General features: G+C 40.3%; 1 pseudogene; it reads left to right on the top strand.

The window, feature by feature from the left end:
• The first annotated feature begins 3,883 nt into the window (after nt 1–3,883).
• Nucleotides 3,884–4,731, top strand: LOC113880655 (annotated as a pseudogene).
• The last annotated feature ends 22,982 nt before the right edge of the window (nt 4,732–27,713 follow it).

Below are 27,713 nucleotides of genomic sequence, written 5' to 3'. Positions count from 1 at the left end.
CCCAGTTGAACCCCAGGAGACCTCAGCCCCAGCTGCTATCTGACTGCAATCGTATATAAGAGACTCCAAGCAAGACCAGCAGAAGACTGCCTGGGTGAGCCCAGTCAGCCCAGAGAATTGTGAGAGATTATAATAAATTGTTTTTAGCCACTACATTTTGGGTCTGTTTCACAGCAATAGATAACCAAACAGCATATATTGAATATCAAAGACACGTTTTCTCCTGGCTGCTTTTTGTTTGTTAACAATTATTGGCATCACATATAGGGATGGTACTTTGCAGTTTAACAAGAGTCTCAAACCCTCAGGAGGAATTGACCACCCTGTGAATGAAGAAGGTATTTTTCCTATGTTATACCCTCTTCACTGCTACATACAAAGTAAATCACCTCATCACAGTAGGTATCAGTATCACACCATTAGACAGATGATGGTGAGATAGTCTCTTTATGCAAATACACTTAAGGAACACAGATATTCCATCAGTTAAGTGGATTGAGGTATAAATGCATACAGAGATTTTGGCCCTAACATGACCTCATTTATCCCAGTTATGTAACATCCTTGCTGGATATCTGCTGAGGGAATTTGAACTTCAGGAGCATCATGCCCAGTGGATAAACTAAACTCCAGTACAGTAGTGTTCAAAATAATAGGCGTATTAGTTTAAAAACACACCCATAACATTGGTTCCTTGGTGAGCGCACACCTCACTGTGCAAACTACTAATACAAAGAGTTGTATATTACCAAAGCCAGCTTTAACTCTTGTAGTTTCCTGCTCATAATAGAATGAGTGCCCTACAGGAACTGCAATGCAGTGTGTGAAGAGAAAAACCTGGAAGTTTAAAAGAGTGCTTTTGAATTATGTATGTTGACACCAACATAAAAATATATGCATAGGAAAAAAAAGACACACATTCCAAAATGTTAACCACAATTATTCTGATTAGGTTACAAATGCTTTTTATTTTTTCTCATTTTCGCCTGCCTGCATTTTCCTTAAAAAAGCATATATTACTTTTATAGTAATAAGCAGGAAAAAAAAGTTGTGTTGGGGTACAGAGGTAAAGGAGGAACCCTTGCTTTTCTCCCAAGACACTGGGTCCATTTCATTTTCATATTGAATTTTAACCACAAGATTTACAAATATTTCCATTCTGCGTTTACTAGAGAGGAGCCTGGAGAATTTGACCACATCTTTAAGCATAGTTGTAGTAAGGGTCTAAAGATCTTTTGCTCTTTCAATCTGCTGCTATATTTGCAAAGTTTCGCTCTGCAGAATAGGAGCCCCCAGATAAAGATGGCATGTTAAGAGTACATAGAGAAGTGCAGGATCCAAGTGATGTGCAAAGTTGTTCATACATAATGTTGCTGTATGGGGAAATTAGAGTACAGGAAAACACGCCTAGACCTATGACTGCAAGACTGGTTACCAAATATTAATAATGGATTTTGAATATCAGATACTTCTCACTTTCATCCTTGTACTGTTCTGGATTGTTCAAAGATTTACAGTATGTATTTTCAGAATTTGGGGGAAATCCACTAACCTGTTTTCATTTTGGACAAATAAAAGGCAAAATGCAATAATGTAAGAGCAGAATATCCTCATGGACAGGCCTTGCAAAGTCTTTAACATTCAGAGGCTGGAATGTGAAAAGGGAAGTAAGATTTGCCAACATACTTCTTTCTGGAGCAGACTCTCATTTTGACCTTTGAGTAATATTGGAATTAAAAGAACCCTTAGAGATACTCTGTCTCAAAGATGGCAAGTATGTTTTATTTTGGTTGCTAACTCTAAATGATGGGTAGTGACTGCCTAGGATGTTTTGCTGAGAGGAATTCAGAAGCAGCTTCCTAATTTGGGTAGAAAAATTTCAGTGATTGACTAACAATGTCTGCCAGGGGCACAGACAGATAGGAATGTCAGTATATGTCATGTGTTTTCCCTCCCTGATCTAATCCAGCTCTCTACTTTTACGTTTGAAGAAATTGAGGGGGTGAAGTGGTTACCAGTGAGCACAGAACTAGGTTTTGGCAGAGCCAGGAGTAGAAGAACACTTATGTTCTGCCAGTAAGATGAATTGATTTGGACTCTGCAGGCATATCTAGCACTGGACCAGAACTAAAGCCTCAGATACAGATGTTATTTACATGTCAGCACCTTATTTTTGGAAGAGGTTAATAACCTAGTTTATTAATCATAATTATTCCATATATTTTATAAACATTCCCTATAAATCATGACTATGTGATTAGTCCCCATATTATAAATCAAAAGACTGCAAAACAATGAAATGAATTGCTCAAGGCTCAAGAAAATTATTTTATTTCAAACCGGCTGGACCTAAAGCCCAGAACTCTGTCCACTCTAGGTTACATCTCTGCAGAGTCCCTTAGCTGTGCTGTATTTACTGAGAGTACCCACAGCAGAGGTCCCTGAAGATTACATTTTTCCACATTTCGTTTAATTAATTCCCCATAGGCTGAATGATAAAGTATTTTTCACTAGAGAGAAAGCTTGCAAACAAATATGATAACAGGATTTCCACATATTAGAACCTCAAAGTGAAGTGTAAGAAGAAACTAAATGGGCTATTTGGAACTTCATCCCCTCTGTGTAACGACAAGGCTTTACTTTTTCTGTTTTAATGAAAAGGTCTAAGAACAAGGTATAAAATGTACTGCCAAGACTGCAAGCTATTGTGCCCTTCTACTTTGTCCAACAAATGAAATTTCTCTGGTTGTACGCTTCTTAAAAAGCCTAACGTGCAGGTAACTTTAATGTGTTTAGAGCTATCTCTCCTCAAAAGACTCAGGTACTAGTTCATTACATTTTCTTTCTTCTGATGAAAAATAAATTATTTCAGTATTTGGAGTTTATAAACTTTCAAAAGTCTGTGATGGCAAATGTACGAATTCACTTGCCTTTTTGGGTTTACACTGTGGGCCATGCACTTTATATGGACTGTTTAATTTAATCCTTTCAGAAAACCAGTGACATAGGTGCATTATTGTGCTCATGCTCAGTCCTATCCGACTCTTCGATCCCATGGACTATAGCCCACCAGGCTCCTTTGTCCACAGGCTTTTACAAGCAAGAATACTGGAGTGGGTTGTCATTTCCTCCTCCAGAGGATCTTCTGTACCCAGGGACCCAACGTGTGTCTCCTGCATTCGCAGGTGGATTCTTTACCACTGAGCCACCTGAGAAGCCCATAGGTATATTACTACCCTCTTTAGAAGTGAGGAAAATGAGGCTTAGAGAGGCTAGCTAATTTTATTTATGGTCAAACAGTTAGCAAGTAGCTGAGCAGGTCACTCTGGCTCTAAAGTTTTTAAGCATGCAGATTTGCTATCTGATGGATGTTTAAAAGAATGGCAAGGGTTAATTAGGGAACTCAGGAAAAAATGTTTTCTGAGATGTTTTGCCAAACGTTATCCAGATAATTCATTCATTTAAAAAATAACAGTTGATGAAGGGCACCATGCTGTGGGTTAGAGGGAAGACCGAGATGAGTTAAACTTGGATTCTACTCTCAAAGCCCTTATAGTCCAGTAATAAAACTTTACAATTGACCATAGCCAGTAAGTGGTGAATGCCACAAAAGGGTAGTCTATCCAACTTAATGGCAGAGGTCATGGTTGATTCTTCCTTTTTAAGAAAAATCAGGACTTAGGCGCTTCCGCTGCTGCCCTACAGTGACCGCCGCCACCCCTGCCCTGCTGCACCTGCCCTGCCACCTGCCGCAGCCTCGGGACTGGCTGTATGATTAGGCCACAATTTTTAACGAGCAGATATATTCCTCAGTTCTGTGGTGTTCTCGGTCACACATTTATGAAGTTTTTGAAGGGCAGTGGAGATTACTGCCAGGCACAGCATGACCTCTGTGCAGACAGGTGAACTGCAGAAATTCATTACTGCTCCACCACGAAGCTCCCAGAAGACTGGTTAACCTGGACACAGAGGTGTTGAGTTGAAATCCACAGAGCATTTTTTACAAGTGTTTTGACCTGGATGGGGTACACCTCAGTACTCTTCCTTTCTATTGCCTCAGTATTACTGGATTGAAGAATTGCTGCTTCTTGTTAAGAGGTTCATTCATTCATTACTCCCAATTTCATACTCAAAAGCACTGAGAATTTCAAGTGGAGTATATTGAAGGTGACTCAGTTTCTTCGCATCATTTCTGTATTCAATTTTTTAAGTTGTTTCACATCCCTATTGAGTTAACTAAATTAACCCCCAGCTCCTGTAGAAGTTACATACACATGAGATTTCTTATTACACACAACCCAACTAATGCGACCTTAAACAAATTTATAGAGGAACTTAAGAAGTTCCACTATAGTAAGAGTATGTGAAGCAACTTGTGACACTACTCCTTGTGGAGAAAGAAGGCATCCGTGTTCTCAGTTGGCCTTTTGATGATGGCGCACCACCATCTAACCAGACTGTTGATGATTGGTCACGTCTTGTGAAAATTAAGTTTCGTGAAGACCGTGGTTGTGGTATTGCTGTTCATTGTGTTGTGGGCCTTGGCAGAGCTCCAGTCACCCTAGCACTAACTGAAGGTGGAATGAAACATGAAGATGAGTACAGTTCATAAGAAAGTGGCGAGGAGCTTTTAACGGCAAGCAACTTTTGAATTTGGAGAAGTATCATCCTAAAATGCAGCTGCGCTTCAAAGACTCCATTGGGCATAGAAACAACTGTTGCAGTCAATAAAACCAGGGTGTGTGATGCCATTGCTTAGAAGTGGAACCTGAGACAGGATGGAATTTGTTGTACATAGTAGATAGCCTGTTGGCTTGGTGAATAAGTCTACTGAAGCTCCAGAGGACTGTTGAAGAGCAGTTTTACCAGGCCACAAGCCTGGCAGAATTGCAGACTCTGTTCAGGTTATGATCAACCTATTTGGATACTAGTAAAGAACTCATGCTGTTCAGCATTTAAAATGTGCTTATAATTTGTACCAGTTGACCCTTCCTGAAATCATGCAGTATTGAGTCACATCTTTAAATCTGTTTCCATGCCAGAATCTTATCAATATGTAAGAAATTTAGAAAGACTAGGTGCCAAAATACCCAGCACAATACTTGTATATTTTTAGTATCATATAGAACAAATCCCAGGAACTATGAGCACTCTGGACCTTACGTGGTTTATTCCTTGCATCATTTCAAACACAGAAAGTAGGGCCTATGAGGTTTGCTCACAATATATTTCCATCTCCCACACTCACACCAGGATACATCAGATTTGCTCCCTTTTTAATTAACCAAGTCTTACAGTGATTATTTAATATCTTCCTATAAATCTCATTTTGTGTTGTAGAAGGCCTCCATTTTGAAAATCTACATTGTACAGAAGCACATGTCTTTAATGTCTCTAGACAAAAGCCTTACAGTTCATTTTAATGTTTGCACTTTGGGGTGCAGCTTCCAGGGAGGGCCTGAAAACAGAATGGGAGGGAGCTATTAAGTATTTTTAGTAAAACATTGCCTTTGTCTTGTGCAGAACATGTAGAATATGCACTTTAATTTAGTAAGTATTTCTTAAAAGGTACAAATACTTTGTTATTGTAACTAAAACAATTCTTAGTCAAAATTTCTGAAATTCTTGTAATTTTTTCCATACTTACCTGAAGTTGTTTACCAACTTGGTTTTGTTTGAAGTGTGATTCCCAGCTTCTCTTGCAAAAAAAAAAAGTGGGTTTCTGCTAATGAATTAAATAGACATTTAATATTTTATATACCTTTTGAGCTGTGTAACTTAATATTTGGATACTTGACAATTTGTTTTATTATGTAATTGATGAAATGGTGATGTGTATTAACGTTAGCTCAACTATTTATTTATATTGTCCAGGAACATGTGGTTATAGTACTGTGAAGAAATAATTTGTCAGTGTTCACCAGCTTGTAAAAATCTAGTGCAAGAGCTTAAACATTAAATAAATAATGAAATGCAAAAAAAAAAAAAAAAGAAAAATCAACACAATGATTTTTCTGTAAGACAGTTTTATTGAGGTATAATCAACATGTAGTAAGTGGCATAAATTTCAAGTATACAACTTGATAAGTTTTGATATATATATATATATATATATATATATATATGAAGCCATCAACACAATTAAAATAATGAATGTAAGTATTATCCCCCCAAATTTGCTCATGTCTCCTTTAATTCCTGCTTCTCTCTGTTCCCCCATCCCATCTCTAGGCAACCAGTCATCTACTTTCTGCATCTATTATAGTTTGCATGTTCTAGAATATTATCAGTGAGCTTGTCCAATATGTACTCTTTTTAAATCTAGCTTACTTTGCTCTGCATAATTGAGGTTCATATATGTTATTGCATGTATCCATAGCTAGTTCCTTTTTATTGTAGAGTAATATTCATTGTGAGGGTATACTTCTGTTTGTTTATCCACTCACATGTTGATAATATATTGGGTTGTTTGCATTTTTAAACTTGTGAAACATGCATGTGTAAGATATATATTTCATTTCTTTTGGGTAGATACTTAGGAGTAGAATAGCTGGGTCATATGGTAGGAGCATGATTAACTTTTATAAGAAACGCTAGACCTTTTCCTAAGTGTTTATACCATTTTACATTTCCACTGACAACCTAATAAGAATTTCAATTCCTTCATATCCCTTCCAAGATTACTTGATATTATTAATATATATTATAATTAATATTTAATATATAGTATATTTATATATACACACATGTATATGTGACACATGTAATTATTAATAAATATGTGCATATGTATATACTCTTCATTGAATTTACATCTCCCAATGACTAAAGATGATGACTATCTTTTCATGGCACAGCAATTTTAATGTGTAATATAATGTTTTTTATATGTTGACTGAAAGGAAGGGATGTATCCCTACAATATACTTCATTATTAGAAACTTTACTGTTAGGTAAATCAAAGAGCTATGGTAAAGAAATATCTTGACTGTTGATTTACATGACATATAAAATCCAGAAAATATAAAATATGCACCTTAGTGCAAATTTGGGTTATTAAAAAAAAATTACAGAACACTGAGATTTTACTTTCAGCTGGTGCCTCTGAATTTCTTCCACTCACCATGCATTGTTGGACCCACTTGTGGTTCCTGCACCATACTGAGAAGCAACAAGTATTATCTATCTCTTTTTTTCCTCTCCTTTTGAAACCCTAGTTGTTACCAGGTACAATTTTAATCAAATTGGTTAAAATCATCTATTAACTACTCTTCTGAAAAGGCACTACAATTTTATTGTTTTTTTAAATGGGGTCCTAAACACCAAATAAATAGATTTTTTGTGAAAATACTGATTTATAAAATAGAGGAAGTTTTTTCTGCACACTATAGAATTCTCCATAAAGGAACATTACAGAGACATTTCTTGTTAAAGTGTGCCCATTCTAGTATCTTGGGGAAGTAATTACTGTACAGTCAGCAGCAAAAAATAGGTCCTTTCAATTTCAATTGTCCACTCCAGGAAGAAGGTCATATAATACCAACATTTAATCTCCTAATAGTCTATTCAATTTAATAAAAAAAATCAATGGCTGTACTGTTCAAGGTGCGCCATGTGAGACTTGACTGAGCACATACTATGTATGAGGCTCTGCTTCCAGACACCTCACATGTTTTATTTCTAATCTTTACAACAACCATTTTACAGGGGATAAATCTGAGCACAATCTAGTATAGTAACTTGGCCAAGACACACAGTTCAGTAACTTGGCTAAGATTCCGCACCAGAGTTAAGGTGAAATCCTAGGAGTTTTTTTGTTTGTTTTGGTTTGGTTTTTTTGGCCACTCCACAAGGCATGAGGACCTTAGCTTCCCAATCAGGGATCGAAGCCCTGTCTCCTGCAGTGGAAGCACGGAATCCTAACCACTGGCCTATCAGGGGATTCCCTGAAATCCTAGGTTTAATTCATTCCAAAACCTTTGTTTTTTCACTAAGCCAAGCTAGTTCCAAGACACCAACCAATTCTTTGTAAATAATTAAACAATATAGGAACTCTGAGCTATCCTATAATTTTTGCCATGCACCTCATTTAACTTTGAAGGGTGAACCATAATTTTATGCTATTGGGATATATTAAAGCCTTGCCATAATTTTCACATTGAAATTCAATTTAATATTTTCCCTGTATTTGTTTTTCTTTCTTGATTGTTGTTTATCAACCCTCTACTATTGATCTAAATCTATAAATACATAAAAAAGAAATTATAAGGGTCCCTAGAAACCTGTATTTGATTGTTAGTGGCTCATAGGTGAATTTGAAGAATATTACTCTAAGGAATACAATTCAGATTTCATGGCCCAAGATCTTCAAAGCAAACTGCCAATCAATGTCAGATTTGATCACTGGGCTTTATCAAAAGTATCATTTTTCCAACAGATCACCATTATGATTTCAACAGTCTATACCCTGTTCTGAGTGAGTTATGCATTAATCACTTACTATAGTGTGAATCTGTTATCTCTTAGAAAGTTTAATTTGACGAGAGTAGGTATGAGGAAGAGATTGACATCAACATGGCTAACAGAAGAGAAGTCAGATACCTCTTAATAAATGTAATAATCAGATCAGATCATATCAGTTCAGTCGCTCAGTCGTGTCCGACTCTTTGCAACCCCATGAATCGCAGCACGCCAGGCCTCCCTGTCCATCACCAACTCCCGGAGTGCACTCAGACTCACGTCCATCGAGTCAGTGATGCCATCCAGCCATCTCATCCTCTGTCGTCCACTTCTCCTCCTGCCCCCAATCCCTCCCAGCATCAGAGTCTTTTCCAATGAGTTAACTCTTCGCATGAGGTGGCCAAAGTACTGGAGTTTCAGCTTTAGCATCATTGCTTCCAAAGAAATCCCAGGGCTGATCTCCTTCAGAATGGACTGGTTGGATCTCCTTGCAGTCCAAGGGACTCTCAAGAGTCTTCTCCAACACCACAGTTCAAAAGTATCAATTCTTCGGCGCTCAGCCTTCTTCACAGTCCAACTCTCACATCCATACATGACCACAGGAAAAACCATAGCCTTGACTAGACGGACCTTTGTTGGCAAAGTAATGTCTCTGCTTTTGAATATGCTATCTAGGTTAGTCATAACTTTCCTTCCAAGGAGTAAGCGTCTTTTAATTTCATGGCTGCAGTCACCATCTGCAGCGATTCTGATACTGTTTCCACTGTTTCCCCATCTATTTCCCATGAAGTGATGGGACCGGATGCCATGATCTTCGTTTTCTGAATGTTGAGCTTTAAGCCAACTTTTTCACTCTCCACTTTCACCTTCATCAAGAGGCTTTTGAGTTCCTCTTCACTTTCTGCCATAAGGGTGGTGTCATCTGCATATCTGAGGTTATTGATATTTCTCCCAGCAATCTTGATTCCAGCTTGTGTTTCTTCCAGTCCAGAGTTTCTTATGATGTACTCTGCATAGAAGTTAAATAAACAGGGTGATAATATACAGCCTTGACGTACTCCTTTTCCTATTTGGAACCAGTCTGTTGTTCCATGTCCAGTTCTAACTGTTGCTTCCTGACCTGCATACAAATTTCTCAAGAGGCAGATCAGGTGGTCTGGTATTCCCATCTCTTTCAGAATTTTCCACAGTTTATTGTGATCCACACAGTCCAAGGCTTTGGCATAGTCAATAAAGCAGAAATAGATGTTTTTCTGGAACTCTCTTGCTTTTTCCATGATCCAGCGATGTTGGCAATTTGATCTCTGGTTCCTCTTCCTTTTCTAAAACCAGCTTGAACATCAGGAAGTTCATGGTTCACATATTGCTGAAGCCTGGCTTGGAGAATTTTAAGCATTACTTTACTAGTGTGTGAGATCAGTGCAATTGTGCAGTAGTTTGAGCATTCTTTGGCATTGCCTTTCTTTGGGATTGGAATAAAAACTGACCTTTTCCAGTCCTGTGGCCACTGCTGAGTATTCCAAATTTGCTGGCATATTGAGTGCAGCACTTTCAGAGCATCATCTTTCAGGATTTGGAATAGCTCAACTGGAATTCTATCACCTCCACGAGCTTTGTTCATAGTGATAATAATATAATATAAAAATATTATAAGATCGTTAAAGATATAGTAGATTTCATATGGGCATTCAAAAGATGGAGAGAAGAGCAATTCAAATAAATGAAAGATAAAGTTATAGGAAAGTTCAAGGATTAAAAGGTAAAAGGATATGAAGACATGCCTAGTGGTCCAGTGGTTAAGAATCCTTCCAATGCAGGGCATGTGAGTTCAGTCCCTGGTGGGGGAACTAAGATTCCACATGTTGTGGGACAACTAAGCCTGAATATCACAACAAAGACCCAGTGCAGCCAAACAAACAAGCAAACAAAAACAAGGTAAAGGAATATAATAGGAAAGGACTAACTTTATTTAAACATTGATCATTTTAATGCTGAGTATTATAACAACTAAAACTAACAATGATGCAGGGTAATTTTATGGTCCTCAGACGCTCAGAAGTACATTGTGTTTACCATTATACAGTACTTTTTCTCAAGAAATTATATATAAAGCATCAGAGAATTTAAAAATTAAATAACATTGTGTACTTTTTTAAAAAAATTGAAATATAGTAGATATACAATATTATATGTTACAGGTATACAATATAGTGATTCTCAATTTTTAAAGGTTATAGTCTATAAGTGAAAGTGTTTGTTAGTTATTCAGTTGTGTCCAACTGTTTGCAACCCCATGGACTGTAGCCCGCCAGGCTCCTCTGTCCATGGAATTCTCCAGGTAAGAATACTGGAGTGGGTTGCCATTCCCTTCTCCAGAGGATCTTCGTGACCCAGGGATTAAACCTGGGTCTCCTGCATTGCAGGCAGATTCTTTGCCCTTTGAGGCACCAGTCCATAAATATAGCTATTACCGTTACAAATATTGACTATATCCATAGTGTTGTACAATATACCTTGAAGCTTATTTCCTACATAACAGTTTGTACCTAATCCCTTACCCCTATTTAGCCCCTCCCATTCCCTGTCCCTGATGATAACTCGTAGTTTGTTCTCTATATCTGTGAGTCTGCTTCCTTTTTTGTTATATTCACTAGTTTGTTGTATTTCTCAGATTATACATATTGGTGATAGCATATAGTATTTGTCTTCTCTGACTTATTTCACTTAGCATGATACCATCCAGGTCCATCCATGTTGCTGCAAATGACAAAATTTTCATTTTTTGTGGCTGAGTAGTATTCCATTGTGGGTATATGTATATGTGTGTGTGTGTGTATTTAATATATATATTTCTAGTTGTTCAGTTGCTTACTCTTTGCCACCCCACGGACAGCAGCACACCAGGATTCCCTGTCCTTTATTATCTCCTGGACTTTGCTCAAACTCATGTCCATTGAGTTGGTGATACCATTCAACCATCTCATCCTCTGTTACACCCTTCTCCTCCTGCTCTCAATCTTTCCCAGCATTAGGATCTTTTCTAATTAGTCAACTCTTTGCATCAGGGGGCCAAAGTATTGGGGCTTCAGCTTCAGTATCAGTCCTTCTGATGACTATTCAGGGTTGATTTCCTTTAGGATTGACTGGTTGGATGTTCTTGCTGCCCAAGTGACTCTCAAGAGTCTTCTTCAAAACCCGAGCTCGAAAGCATCAATTCTTCAGTGCTCAGCCTTCTTTATGGTCCAATTTTCACATCCATACATGACTGGAAAAACCATAGCTTTGACTATATGGACATTTGTAGGCAAAGTGATATCTCTGTTGTTTTAAATCTGTCTAGGTTCATCATAGCTTTTCTTCCAAGGAGCAAGTGTCTTTTAATTTCATGGCTGCAGTCAACATCCCCAGTGATTTTGAAGTCCAAGAAAATAGCCTGTCACTGTTTCCATTGTTTCTCCATCTATTTGCCATGAAGTGATGGGACTGTATGCAATATCTTGGTTTTATGAATGTTGAGTTTTAACAGTCATATGCTCTGAAAGCATTAGGACTTGTAATGCTTTCTCTAGAATTTAAAAAATTCTCCTGGGTACTGTGACAGAGGCAATATAAGCACAGATAGATCTGGGTTCATTTACTTAACTTGCTGTGTGATTCTGGGAAAGCTGATTTATCTTACTGAATCCATTTTTCTCATCTGTGAAATGAAGGTTGTTGTGAAGTTAACTGGCATAATGTATATATTTAAAGTTACTTGTGAAGATGAAATGATAACCCTAAACCAAAAAATTAGGATGTGAAAAACACTGAAGTAATAATAGATCACTGCCAATTTATAAACATAAACTATTAAGTTCTTTTCATAAATATTTGATATTTGGGCATAATAAAAAAGAACTGGTCTAAACTTGGAAGACCTAGAGATTCTTCTAAAGGAAGAATCTTAGACTTAAGATTCTTAGCTTAGACTTAAGCTTATACTTAAGCTCTTCAAAGGCTAGAGACTTTGCTATTTTGGTTTATCCCTAGTGTATTTTATTTCACTTGATATGGGAGACTCTTCATAAATATTTGTTAAATGAATGAATGATTACATGAATAGACTTATTGATTTCTAAATTTTCTTCCAACATCAAAGCACTGCTTTTATAGGAAGATGACAGGAAAGAGAGTACATTGTACAAGAGTATTTTGTAGAAAATATTTTGTTGTGTTGTATTGGAGCACATGAATTAAAAATATCAGCTGCTGGTTTGGCTAAGACCTTGGTATTTATGTTGAAATAGGGAGGCTGTATTTTTGTACATTTTTTTGTTACATACTTGTAACATTCATTTTCTACTCATCATGGAATTTTCTGAGTCAAACGAACATGACCTTGAAGGAGACTCTGTAACATGAGATTTGCTTTATTATAAGGGAATGTCAGAATCCAGTTAGAAAATATTATAAATAATTTTTAATAATGGCAGTGGAAAATAAGGAATAATTCTTAGTGTTCTTTGCAACTCTTTATGTTTGTAACTTAGGAGTCCTTGCTGGCTAAATTCTCTGTTACTACTGCCAAGAATTTGAAGACTGCATAAACATTTTCATTTGCTGAAATACTAATGTCTTAATTTCAAAACAACATAACACTTGGTCCAATAGCTAATGATCTCTATCATTTACTTTTACATTGCCCTTAATTCAGAAATATTTTCCAACCTCGATTCTACATATGGGATTGAATACGCTATGTAAGGCCAGTGGCTCACTACGAGCCTGTAAAAGGAGATCAGTATTGATCTTAGCTACTTGTATTTGCTATAAGCAGAGCTGGCACTGTCACAACTACATGATTTCAGGGACTCAAACAATAATGCTTTCCTTGGTTAATACGTGCTTTTAAAAACACTTTCCTACATGTTTCTCAATGACTATATTGTTGGCACTGGCTTTTCTCTGAGTGGTAGGTGTAGGAGTAGGGGAATGTTTACTTCCTACCTTGTGTATTTCTGAATTGTTTGATATTTTTAAGCAAGCACCGCATGCTCAGTTGCTTTAGCCGTGTCCAACTCTCTGTGACACCATGGACAGTAGCCTGCCAGGCTCCTCTGTCCATGGGATTTCCCAGGCAAGAAAACTGGAGTGGTTGCCATGCCCTCCTCCAGGGGATCTTCCCAACCCAGGGATCAAACCCACGTCTTTTGTGTCCCCTGCATTGGCAGGCAAGTTTTTTACCACTGCGTCACCACAGGAAAGGCTTATTTACATATTAATATTTGAATAAGTAATATATACCCATAATTAAAATATTTAAAAACTATAAATGTGAAAGTCTCTTCCTTTCCTATCTCCCATTCATTAGATCTCCTCCCCTTTTCTCCTCCCAATCTACTGTTACTGGTCTCTTGGATATTATTTCACAGTAGCTTATGTATATATAAGCATATACTTAAATGCATTTTTTTCTTTTTATCACACAAAATGTAGCAGATCGTGCATACTGCTCTGTATCTTGCATTTTTTCTTAAATATATCTTGGAGGTTTTTCTGTATCAGTACAATATAGAGCACATCCTCATTGTCTTTTTTATTTCTATCTTTTTATAGCTGTATAATTTTCCATTAATATGGTGTGCTTAATCACTCAGTCGTGTCCGACTCTTTGCGACCTCATGGACTGTAGCCCACTAGGCTCCTCTGCCCATGGGGATTCTCCAGGCAAAAATTCTGGAGTGAGTGGCCATGCCCTCCTCCAGGGGATCTTCCCAAACCAGAGATCGAACCCAGGTCTACCACACTGCAGGTGGATTCTTTACCATCTGAACCACCAAGGAAGCCCAAGAAGACTGGAGCAGGTAGCCTATCCCTTCTCCAGGAGATCTTCCTGACCCAGAAACTGAACCAGGGTCTCCCGCATTGCAGGTGGATCTTTACCAGCTGCTACCAGGAAGTCACTTAGTATACTGAGTACTAAGTGACTCTTTATGATCCCATAGATTGTAGCCTGCCAGGCTCTTCTGTCTATGGGATTTCCCAGGCAAAAATGTTGGAGTGGGTTGCCATTTCCTTCTCCAGGAGAACTTCCTGACCCAGGGATTGAACTTGAGTCTCCTATATTGGCAGGTGGGCTCTTTACCACTAGCACCACCTGGGAAGCCCTTATTCTGGGTGGTCAAAAAGTTCATTCAGATTTTCCTATAACATCTTATGGAAAGAAAACTGAGCAAAATTTTTTGCCAACTCAAGACATGAATGCATCATGATTTATTTAACAGGTATTGTATTGATGGTCATTGGACTGTTTCTAATCTTGATATTACAAGTAATGCTTCAATTAATAACCTGTACCTACATCATTTTAGGTGTCAAATCTATTCATAGAATATATTTGATTAGAAGGGATTGTTGAGTCAAAGGGTATATGTGCTTGGAAGACTGGTTGATCTTGCCAAATTAACCTCCATGGACTTGTTACAATTTATAATCATACAAAGACAATCAGACTTAGATTTTTGAAAATCTGATATGTGAAAAATTATATATCAGCATAGCTTTAATTTGCATTTATCTTGTGTAAGAATTTGAATATCTTTTCATATATTTATGAATTTCTCTATGAGTTACGGTATTGTGATTTATAATAAGAAATATATATTTGTTTTTCTGGCACAGAGCTCCTAAAACCCTTGGAATTCCCTAAGTGGTGATAGCAGTAAATGTGTATCATGTTATGTTAACAAGACAACTTTTAGAAAGCACGAAAGATTGAGGGCTGGTTGACAGGGGAGCCAATGATGTGATTAGAGGGCTGGAACTTGTTTCTCCATGTCCTAGGAGGGGAAAGGGGCTGGAGATCGAGTTCAATCACCAATGGAAAATAATTTAGTCAATCATGTCCCTGTAATGAACCCTTTGTACAAAACCAAAAGAAGAGATTCAGAGATCTTTTGGGATTGGTGACACATGGAGATTTAGGGAGAGTAGTGAGTCTAGAGAGGGCTTGGAAGCTCCTCAACCTTTCCCCATACTTTACGTTATGCATCGCTTCCATCTGGCTGTTCCTGAGTTATCTTCTTTTACAGTGAACCAGTAATCCAATAAGTAATCCAATTTATCTGAACTCTGTAAGCTACTCTACCAAATGAATCAAATCCAAAGAGGGGAACATTGGAAATTCCAATCTATAGCCCTGGTTTTGAAGCACAAGTGAAAACTTGGACTTGCTACTGATCTCTGAAGTGGAAAATGGACCATCTTGGATTAAACCCTTAACCAGCTGGATCTAATGTTACCTCTGGGCAGGTAGTGTCAGAAGTGAGCTGAATTGTAGGACAGTCAGTTTGTTGATATAAGAATCCGCCTGCTACACACGCACACACACATACACACACACTGGAATTGGTACCAGAACCCTTTAGTTCTTTATTGATTTCCATTCCCCATGTTTCTATTAGGTTGTCAATTTTTTTGTTCTTATTTATTTCTAGTAGTGCTCTGTATATAAGGGATATTAGTATTTTGTAATATGACTTGAAAATACTTTTTCCTGGTTTAATTATGGTGCTATATATATATATATCCACACAGAATTTTTAAAAATTTTTTACATAATTGAGTTTATAAATTTTTAAATGGCTTCTGGATTTTGAGTCACATTTATAAAGACCTTCCAAGGTTATAAAGAAATTCTTTCATAGTTTTCTTTTAGTAATTTTAGTATGATTTTTTTTACACTGAAATATATGATTTCTTTGTATTTTATTATACAGTGTGAAGTGTGGATCTAGTTTTATTCCAGATGACTATTCAGTTATACCAATACCGTTTATTGAACAGTTGCTCTTTTTCCTGGTGATTTATCATATACTAATTCCTTTATCTATCTGGGTCTGTATTAGAACACTCTTGGGGCTTCCCAGGTGGCACTAGTGGTAAAGAACCCGCCTATCAATGCAGGAGACATAAGAGACGTGGATTTGATCTTTGGACCAGGAAGATCCACTGGAGGAGGTCATGCAACCCACTCCAGTATACTTGCCTAGACCATCCCCATGGACAGAGGAGCCTGGTGGGCTACAGTCCATAGAGTCATACAGGGTCGGACACTACGGAAGCAACTTAGCATGCATGCATGCCGAACACTCTCATCTTTTCCACTCATCTGTATATTCATTTATGGACTAGTCTCACAGTGTTTTAATTACTGAGGCTTTATAATGTGTTTTAATATCTGACCTTTTCTCACACACAGATGTACATATTTCTCTTCTTTTCAGAATTTTCCTGGTTATTCTACCCCTGTCTCCAATATAAATTTGAAGATTATTTTGTCAACTTCAAAAAGAAAAAAAATTGGCATTTTAGTGGACTTGTGTTAAAATTTTAAAGTAGCTCTGAGATAAATAACACTTTAACAATTTTTTATTTTCCTATCCAGTTATATCTTCTACTTGTTCGAATCTTTTTTTTGGAGTCCCCCCTCCCTTTTTTTCCTTTTAAGTTTTCTTAAAAGGTCTTGTGCATATTTGTTAAATTTATTTCTAGGTATTTTCTCTTTTTTGTTGCTACTTTAAATAATGTCCTTTATCCTTCTATCTTCTAATAGGTTATTGTTTGTATATGTGAGATCAGTTGGTTTCTATATATTAATTTTGCATCCTTCTAATTTACTGAATTATCTTATTATTTATAATAGTTTTTATTGGGCTTATCAAGATAAAATCTTATCATCTGCACATAGCGAGTATTTTCTTTTTCTTTCCCAGTTTTTTATATTTGAAGTCTTTACTTTGTCTATGATTGCCAGTATCTTATGGAAAATTTTAACTAATAATGGTTGTAGCAAGCACTTCTGTCTTATTCCTACCTCTAGCATTTCCCTATAAAGCAGAATGCTTATCTTGGGAATGACATAGATATATTCTATCATATTAAAGAAATATTCATCTCTTCTTATTTCAAGTGCTTTTTATCAAGTGGTTGAAATCATGAGCATTTTAATAAACCCTAACTACAAAAAAGCTATTCTTCTGACCATCTATCCTCCAACCTCCAATCTCCTGCTGATGTCTTCCCCTTGGCTGGTCCTAAAAGAAGACAGAAGGGGAGGGAGTCCTCAGGGTCAGCCTCCGAGACCACAGAGCAGGGTAGAGAAGAAGGATTGAGGTTAGGTCTGGAAGACCAGACAGTGTATATCCTGTACAGAAACCAACAGTGGATAACAAAACAGCCTCTCTCTTCATTAACTGAAGATGTTTATAGGTGGCTAAAGCAATTTTCTTGAAGCTAGTAGCATCACCTTTGCTTATTAAAAAAAGTTAAAAGGGGCTTCCCTGGTGGACCAGTGCTTAAACTCTGAGCTCCCAAAGGAGGGGGCCTGGGTTTGATCCCTGGTCAGGGAACTAAGATCCCACATGCCACATGGCACAGCCTAAAACAAAAAGGGTGGGGGTCTCAGTCTTAGGCAATTTTACGTGGAAAGCTGCTGGTACTAACCTTTTCTAGATCTAACATTAGCAAGCCCAGGGTCTGCATTTCATCATCAGGACTGATTGAGCTTCTCTCTCTTTTTTTTTTTTTCCACATTTACTTTTAGGATTGAGCTTCTTGAATACAGTTCCCCCCTATATCTAGTACCTTATTTTTAAAACCTTGTCACTCCTTCCCCAGATCTAAAAATAATATTCTAGTGTGATGGGGATCAGATGGGTCAGTTGTCAGCACCGGAACCAGACACTGTATCTTCTGGGAAGGACCCAGCAGAACACGCCCTTTTTTTACCGGCACCTTGGCCAGTCTCCAGGGCTATTCCGTTCAGGCCTACCTCAGATGCCCCACACATCAGCAGGCCTGGCACTGGGGGCAGCAATCTCACCTGACTGTGCCACATGATGCCCTCTCTGACAGGCTGCTTCCCTTCTGCCAGACGTTTGGAAACTGTTCCAAACTCTGCAGCAATCCTGGCCTCCTACTGCACAGGCTGCATGTTCAGGAGACTTTGTGGCTCAGATGGTTGCCAGATACTAGACAAGGCACCCAGTTAAATTTGAATTTCAGATAAACAGTGAATAATTTTTAGTATATCATAAATATCACAAGGGACGTCCTTATACTGAAAAATTATTCTCTGTTTATGTGAAATTCAGACTCAGCTGGACACCCTGTATTTTGCTCTACTAAATCTGGCAACTCTCATCACAGCTAATCCTCCACTTGTGCTTCCCCTTCTCCTCTAGTATTCTTGCCTGGAGAATCCCATGACAGAGGAGCCTGGGTGGGCCACAGTCCATGGAGTCGCAAAGAGTCGGAAACGACTGAGCAATAAAAGCAACAACAGTGCTTCCCATCCTCTCCCCCAATTTCAAAATCCCTCCACTGGCATCAAGTTCACTAAAGTGTTGCTGCTGCTGCTGCTGCTGCTGCTGCTGCTAAGTTGCTTCAGTTGTGTCTGACTCTGTGTGACCCCAGAGACGGCAGCCCACCAGGCTCCCCTGTCCCTGGGATTCTCCAGGAAAGAACACTGGAGTGGGCCGCCATTTCCTTCTCCAATGCATGAAAGTGAAAAGTCAAAGTGAAGTCACTCAGTCATGTCCAACTCCTAGCGACCCCATGGACTGCAGCCTACCAGATTCCTCCGTCCATGGGATTTTCCAGGCAAGAGTACTGGAGTGGGGTGCTATTGCCTTCTCCAAACTGAGCCACTCAGGAAGCCAAATATTTTTTAAGAAAGGCAAGAGGCCCACAGACAGAAAGAGAAGAGTGGCCCCACTTGCCAAGAACGTCTGTCCCTCATCTGGCATGGCTTAGTCCCAGTCCAGGAGAGTGTGCGGAACAGGCTATCTACTTGGGAACAGCCTAAAGGCCTCAGAATTTTAAAGAAAAGGATAAATGAGGTTTCACACACAGAATTGACCCATGGCCACTTTAAACTGGACTTTGCCTGTTTATTTGGGAAAAGGCCTTACCATTATCAGGGATTCTTAAGCTTGAGCCTGCACGGGAATCACCTGAGAGCTCTTTAACACAGTTTGTTGAGCCCCACTTCTAGAATTCACTTTAACATGGCTGGGGTGGACCTGAGAATTTGTATAACCAGTCCCCAAGTGATGTCAATGCTGCTGGTCTAGCACTAAGCTTTGAGAATCACTCAAAGCATATTTCTAAATATGCTTTCTAAATATGCTTTATTAAGAGGAAGGCTTAACACTAAAGTGTTAAGACAACTCAAGAGGGGTATTTACTATACAGGTCATAGTTAGGAGTCACTTTTGTGGCCTTGGCCTCTGACTTCAACTTCCATTAACAGTGACTAGTTTTTCCTATCGGTAAATCTGTTCTTTGCCACCAAGAAAGACATTTTAGTGGCACTGGAGAACAAGAGTGGAGCATAAAAAAAGAAGATCTCAGCAGGTGTCTGTAGGAATTGGGGGGAGGTGGGTATCCAGGAGTAACTTAAAGGAAAGCCTGCAGGACAGAGAATGTTGACGCTAACTTGGACCATCTAACAATTTTGCCTGACTTGGATCTGTGCCTTACTCCTTCCTTGGGTCCCCGTTTCCTTCTCCTCTTTGTCTAACATGCACTCACCGCCAGGTGCTCTGACAGTAAAGAATCTGCCTGCAATGTGGGAGGTCCAGGTTCAATCCCTGGGTGGGAAAGATCCCCTAGAGGAGGTCATGGCACCCCACTCCAGTATTCTTGCCTGGAGAATCCCATGGATTGAGGAGCCTGGCAGGCTACAGTCCATGGGGTCACAAAACATGGGACAGGACTGAGCGACTTTCACTCACATCCTCAGGTGCAGGGCATGAGCTGTGTGCCAGCAGAACAGAAAGCAGGAGACCTGGTAAAGGAAAGAGCTAGCAAGCAACCAAGGGCTGGGGGCAAAATAGGCCAGGAGAAGTAAGACCAAGAAATATTTAAAAATTAGGGGCTTGACATTTAAGGAAAAAGTCCAAAGTTAGCCAAGAATAACTGCTTATTGCAGGATTCAAAACCTCTGAGTGACAAAACTTCTGAAAGAGGAAGTGGTGGCAGCACGGGGCACCCTGCTGACCCATCTCCCATCCCCGAGCACTTCTGCATCCCCCCTCCAGCCAGCACACAGAGCAGAGACGAAATCTAGTGGCCTTCTCCCTGCAGGCGCTGTGCCCCGCAAGGCTGTGGCTGACCCAGAGGCCCTCGCTATGAAGTCGATAAACTGGACCGCAGCCTTATTTTCTGAGACTGACTCAACCCGACCAGCCTTCCCAAATGCAGTGGCCCAGGAGGTTAAGAGTTCAGTCAGTCATGAGGCAGACACCACCTTACCTCACAGGACTGTTTCCATGTGGTGTCCAAGCTCATGGAGGCAGGACACTGACTACTCAGGGGAGCCAGCCTGGGCTAAACTGTGCCCTGTGAGTTTGTGTTGGCTGTCTTTACCCCCACCCCAGGGGTTTTGAGCTGGACCAGGCAACTGTGGAACCCTTACTGTAAGGCCCTGTGCACATCTGACTTGCCCAGAGAAGCTGAAGAGTTTGGGGCTTCCAAGTGAGTAGAGTGGCCCATCTCATCATGGTTTGTCCAGGACTTGCCCTGTTTAAGCACAGCAAGTCTCATGTTCCAGGAAACCCCTCAGTCTGAGGCAAAATGTGGTCATTCTGCAATCAAGACCGCCAAAGTGTGGGTACCTGTATATCAGTTACCATGGCTGTAAAAGGCTGGGGTTGGCCAATACAGCTTCTAATGTTTCCATTGCATCTAATAGTCCATGATTCACCCTCAGGCTCCTGACCTTACCCATCAGCTCCAAACAAAAGTTACTTGATCCAAGCCCTGAGTTCATGTAATCTGAAGACAAACTAGTCATCAGTGTGTTACGGCTCTAGGAGGAAGGCATATGGTCGGAGCTGAGAGGTTCTAATGGTGGGAGTTCAGCTTGGGAAATGGGATATCCCGCTCTGTGCCATCCTGAGAGGAAGATATATTTAGGCAGGTAGTTTGGAGGCGCCGGCCTGACAGAGTTGGCCTGACAGGCTGATTTCAGCTTCACAGTAGGAACAATAGCCACAGGCAGGCCTGTCTTGTCTGTCTCCAGCTAACTTTCACACTACGACATGAATACAGTCAGTAGTTGAGACCGCAGACCCGAGAAGAAAGGAGATAGTCTACTGATAGACTATTTTTGAATGCATCTGCTCAGAGCCCCTTTCTGCCATCTGAAATACAGATATGCAGCTATAATTTGGGGGATAGGTAAGAGTTCAAACTCTGGGATCACAGCCTACTAACTAGGCAAGTATTAGGCTGAATCATATGAAGTTGCTGATAGTAGACCTTTTTTGATCTGCAAAAACAGGGATTCCATGTGGTTCAGGTAATAACTTATCATCTCTTTTTCTTGGTTTCCTCGTGTGTGAAATGCAGAGGCACCAACCTTGAGGGATTGCAGAGAGAAGACAGGGAGGTGTTCAGACAGCCCCTTCCGAGAGATGCCCACTCTATGGCTCCACCACCTCCACCTCTGCCACTACTGGTGAAAAAGCATGCAAGGCCCGTCAGCTGAGCCCCGGGAGACCCGGCCTGCTTCCAGGACACCTGACACCAACAAACCAAAGCAGACTGATCACTTTAGCTCAATGTAAAACTTCACTCTCATCCCAGGGTTCAGAAAGAAGAATATGGTTCATACCATAGATTTTTCAGGTCATTCCGAGAACTGAAGGTTTTGCTTTTTCTCCCACTACAGAACAATCAGTTCCAAAGCCTAGCAAAGGGCTTCAATGATGGGGTTTTGCTGTAATAAAACTGGGCCCCACCTTTAGCCTTACATCTGTGTTTGTAGCAACCACATAAGGCAGTCACCTATTCAGTTTAGTTATATACGCACACAAACGCGGACATTGGGAAGTGTATGCGAAACAAATGAAATAGTCTTATCATTATCAGAGTACAAAAAAAGTTACCCTGAATTTCTTCTCTCAATAACTAACAGGAAGCAATAAAAAGAGAGGAAACATAAAACATTTTGCTGTGGTATTATCGTCATAATTAAATAAAATTTATTAACTTAAGCAAATTCACTTGGCTTTTTATAGCTTCAGGAACCTAGGAAATAGCTTCCTTACATATAATGAGGAAGTGCATCCCTAGGCCTCTTAATATGTTCCTTCCCTATACCACTCCTGTGTTTTATCTGTTTTTTTTTTTTTTTCCAAGTTCATTCCCTTGACGTAAAGCAATCTCTTCACACAAGAATAGAGAATACTATTAATCCTAAGGTCAAATCACAGCTAGGGGAGACTTTGGCCTCCAAAGCCAGCATTTCCCTACTGTCTTGATCCCATAGACACAAAATCACAAATCTAAAACACAAAACAACCGTGTGCCTGGCTTGGTTTAAATTCTCTCTCAAGCAGGCCTCTTAACTGTGAGAAAGTTCAAATTCTCAACATGTATTAACAAAAGGTGTTCACAACATAATGCCTGGTTGTGCCCAATAATGGCTTTGCTCTGTGAATTAATTGTTTCTTCGTGACAAAGGCTGAGCTCTGGAACTTCTGGGTATGGCTTGGCAGGGCATTTTTACTTGGCGTGGCTCTCTTAAGTGGGTAGAAAAGGCTTGGTTGGGCACCTGGTATTCTGTAGCCAGTAATTATACTACAATTGTTACTGTGTATCACCGAAACTTCAGCTTTTGACCACAAGCCAAGTGTACTCTAAAACAAACATCTTTTGAAAGCCTAGTGTGTTTTGAAATGATTTTAAAATCCACTTTGCAAATAATATTTGGTACAAGTCAGATTTTTTTTTTAATGATGCTTTGCTTTCAGGCAGCATTTCTTTGCCTGTCAGTTGATCTGACTTCTGCAGCTCTTACAAGTGATCCTTCCACTTAAGTCATCTTCATGCTTCCTTTAGCTTCATCATTGAGGACATACTGTACAATGACATGTCCTCCCGGGAGGAGGACAGATTTACTCTAGGGTGCGTGCTCATAACTGAGGTAGGGGAAGTGAAGTGATAAACATTTAAACACACAGAGAAACATCACCTTTGCCACATTTAGAAGGCTAGAGAATCATCTATAGACAACCCAGCTATGGGTCTTACTCTGAGAAGGCCCTCAATTCTTAAGTGAAAACTTGATCACCAAGATCGCTGGATCAATCTTTTGAGGGTAGATTCATAGGGGATGAGGTAGAGGAAGGGAAATGGTACATTTAAAGACCAGTCAGGCAGGAAGGGGTTTAACCTGCTAGTTCCCAAATATAACAACTTTCATCAGTGCCTCTTCCCCTCAATGTTAGTTTCAGGAAAATGACACAGAACTTCACCTCACAAGGACCTGGTGAAGTTACACGTGATACACATGTGATAGTGAAGTGGTTTCTTTCTTGGTATTCCCCTGTCCCCACCTCCATGCCTTGGACAGCAGGTTCTTTGTTTCATTGCCTCAAGGTAAGAGAATGATGTGACAACATAAAAAGCAAAATAAGAATGAAAAACTTCTCTGAGTTATGCTTTGTGTTATAAAAGCCCTCAGAGGACTGGAGAGGACCAGGCGCGCAGCCAAAGTGATTCAGAAGAAAAAGGCCTGGGGAGATTGGGGTTTCTCTGGAAGATGAGAAATACTTCCCTTCACTGGGTGGGAGGAGAGATGGATGAAAAGTGAGACAGCAAAGGCCTGGTGGATCCATCCCTCCTCCCTTCCCCGCTTTCCTCAGAAAGGCACAAGCCTGGGGAGATATCAGCTATGGGGTGTGGGCTCTCAAAGCTTGCCAGACCCTGGAGTGACCCCAAAGTAGCAGGGAGCTGCTGGGCATGCATGGGCTGTGTGGACAGGAAGGAGGGGCCGATGCATCTTTATTAGTAGGGAGACTAGCAGGAACTGTAGTCATCTGGATTTACGCCTTCTCCAAAAGCTGACTTGAGGAACAAATAGATCCCCCAGTACCTTGGCACTAAGCCCTGCATCCTGCCACGTCCCAACCCAAACCTGGACACACCTTCAAAGACAGAGAGATACTAAAATGATTGGACTCATTGCTGACACCTTCCAAGACAGAGCAGGGGCTTAAAGAATAAATTAGGCTGCTTTATAGTAAAATTAAAATGTATTTTCTGCTCACTTAATCCTGTGCCTCATCTAGTGTGAGCTGCTGGGGTAGATGGGATGGTGTAGAGGAGAGACCTCTGACCTGAGAGCTGACCTGAAAGTGAGCTCTGTCCCAGTTGTTGTTCAGACCCTCAGTCATGTCTAACCCTTTGCGACCCAGTGGACTGTAGCACGCCAGGCTTCCCCGTCCTTCACTATCTCCTGGAGTGAACTCAGACTCATGTCCATTGAGTTGACAATGCCATCCAACCATCTCATCCTCTGTCACCCTCTTCTTCTGTCCTCAAGTAGGATATACATTGGACAAGTCATGTGACTATTCTGGCTCTTGAGGTCCTCGGTCTATAAAACGTGTATGATAACACCTGTCCTGACAACTCACAGTGCCATTGTGAGAAATGGGATGCTGCCCAGAGGTGTCACAAAGGTGTCGCATAGAACCGTGCCAAGCAAGGAGGCAGACTAAATGGTGTCGAATGCAAACCACAATTAGAAGAAAAACACTATGTAACTCACCTTGGAGAAACTTGCAGGGAAGACTGGCTAGATAGTCATCAATTTCATTTTCTCTTCCTGGCACACAAAAGACAACATTTCCCGGCTCCCTTGCAGTTAGGATGGGACCCTGTGGTTGGATTCTGCCAGTAGGATGTGACAGAAGTCGTGGCCAGTGCTTGTAGACCTAGTGACAATCTTTAGCGTACTCTCTTCTCCCTTGGGGGCAACTGTTGGGGCCAAATGTCAAAGCTGATGGCATTTTAAGATGAAAGGAACCTGAATCACCACTTAGATTTCTCTAAGTGGTGGGGACCTCTGTAAGATGTAAACTTTTATCATGTTAAGTCAATAAAATGTTGAGCTTCCCAGATGACACTAGTGTTAAAGAACCCTAATGCCTGCCAATGCAGGAGACATAAGAGACTGGGATTTGATTTCTCGGTTGGAAAGATACCCTGGAGGAGGGCATGGCAATCCAGTCCAGTATTCTTGCCTGGAGAACCACAAAGACAGAGGAGCCTGGTGGTCTACAGTCGACAGGGTCACAAAGAGCTAGACACGACTGAAGTGACTTGGCACACATGCCATAATATTCTGGGTTGTGTATTACTGCAGCCTATCTAGCCTCTCCTGACTGGCATAGTAATAGAATAATACGATAATAATATAATATAATCAGTATTATGCTGCTAAGTCGCTTCAGTCGTGTCTGACTCTGTGCGACCCCAGAGACGGCAGCCCACCAGGCTCCCCCATCCCTGGGATTCTCCAGGCAAGAACACTGGAGTGGGCTGCCATTTCCTTCTCCAGTGCATGAAAGTGAAAACTGAAAGTGAAGTCGCTCAGTCGTGTCCAACTCTGTGCAACCCCATGGACTGCAGCCCACCAGGCTCCTCCATCCATGGGATTTTCCAGGCAAGAGTACTGGAGTGGGGTGCCATTGCCTTCTCCAAATCAGTATTATACATACACACATATCACATATATATTATGAGATGTCTCAAGTCATGAAGAAGTAGCTCAGTCTGTATCTTCCCTTCCATATTGCACAGAACAGAAAAGTTCAGTCTGTGCTGTTCTTGGGCAAAAATGTCACAAGTTACATTACAGTCTATCACTTTCTCAGTGGAAGCTGATTCACCTGTAAACCTGCAGGAAAGCTCCCACCTGGAATTGATCGACCCTAGGCCCTCTGCACCTCCTCATTACAGCTGCTAAGGTTTTACCTTGCATGACAGCTGCCTGGTCTTAGCTGGGAGACAGTCCCCCTCCTTCCTCAGCTCATATTCTCCATGGACACTCAGCATTCTAACCAGAAGGACCCAGGAGATGCTCTTGGATCCAGGCAAGGAGGAAATCTGTTCTATAGGGAGCACAGCTGTTACAAAACATCTCAAAGCAGTAGGTTTTATTTGTTTGCTTATTGTTATCTCCATTCCCCAAACACTTCCAGCAGGCACACATTTGCAGCTTACCTTAACTTTGGTGACTTTGGTGCTCAAGTCACCAAAGCAGGAGGTGCTGTCAACTGTACTCAGAGACTAAAACTTCACTGCAGCCCTGGAGAATGTCCCACAGTAAACAGTGGGACAGTGATACTTTCCCCAGAAACCACACTCTCTTTGTCCAGGGCTGGCAAGAGAGCCCCGTTATCCTGGAAGGTCCTGGGCTCCAAATTTCCTCTGTCTCAGGCCTGACTGCCACCTCCTTTTTTGGTAAGGCTTTCTTCTAATGCCTTTGACCAGTGGGAAGGATCTTTAGGGAGGGCTGGGGCCTTCATTCCTTAACAAAGACTATAATCCTTTGGACCAGTTAGTTGGCTTTGACCCATGTCAGAGAATTCTGCCCAGTGGGCGTGTAGACTTGGGCCATCGGTCATACAGGGTGAATGAGGAACCATGAATACAATGAGAAATTAGTCAGCACAATTGAAGGAAATCTCAAAGCTCCTGTCCTATTGAAGGCAGGTAAGTGCAGGTGTATCATCATCTTTGAATAAATGGTACTGATCTTCAGAAAAAGAAAGCATTAATACACTTTTTCTAGGTATTATTGTTATTATTATTGATCTACTATGAATTGGTAACCTGAAGAGTAAAGATACTTTGCATGCGTGCGAGCTAAGTCACTTCAGTTGCGTTGGACTCTGCGATGCTACGGACCATAGCCCGCCAGGCCCCTCTGTCCATGGGATTCTCCAGGCAGAATACTGGAGTGGGTTGCCATGCCCTCCTCCAGGGGATCTTCCCAACCCAGGGATCGAAGCCACATCTCTTATGTCTCCTGCGTTGGCAGGCACACTAGTGGCACCTGGGAAAGATATTTTAACTTTCGAATTTTTGCTTTCTATAATAAACACTTTAAAAATAATATGCACTTATTGTGGTAAATTTGTTAAATACAGAAAGGTATACGAAATGTTTTAATAACATCTCTCAGCATCTGCCTTGGGATATAGTGAGTCATGTACATGTCTATCTCCTTTCAACACTGTATATTTCTTGAGGGAAGAAATCATAGACAGCATTTCTTCATCTTTGTGTAACCCATAACATCTCACCCCAGGGCCTTTAATTCCATAGAATACAATAAATGTTTGTGGAATGAGTGTCATTCAGTGAATTTGGGAAAATTGGTGTTCTCACTTACTTTTGTAGACCAGAGTTTC

The sequence above is a fragment of the Bos indicus x Bos taurus genome, chromosome 2, assembly GCF_003369695.1.
Source record: "Bos indicus x Bos taurus breed Angus x Brahman F1 hybrid chromosome 2, Bos_hybrid_MaternalHap_v2.0, whole genome shotgun sequence".
Taxonomy (NCBI): domain Eukaryota; kingdom Metazoa; phylum Chordata; class Mammalia; order Artiodactyla; family Bovidae; genus Bos; species Bos indicus x Bos taurus.
This window is presented reverse-complemented; position numbering and strand designations above follow the sequence as displayed.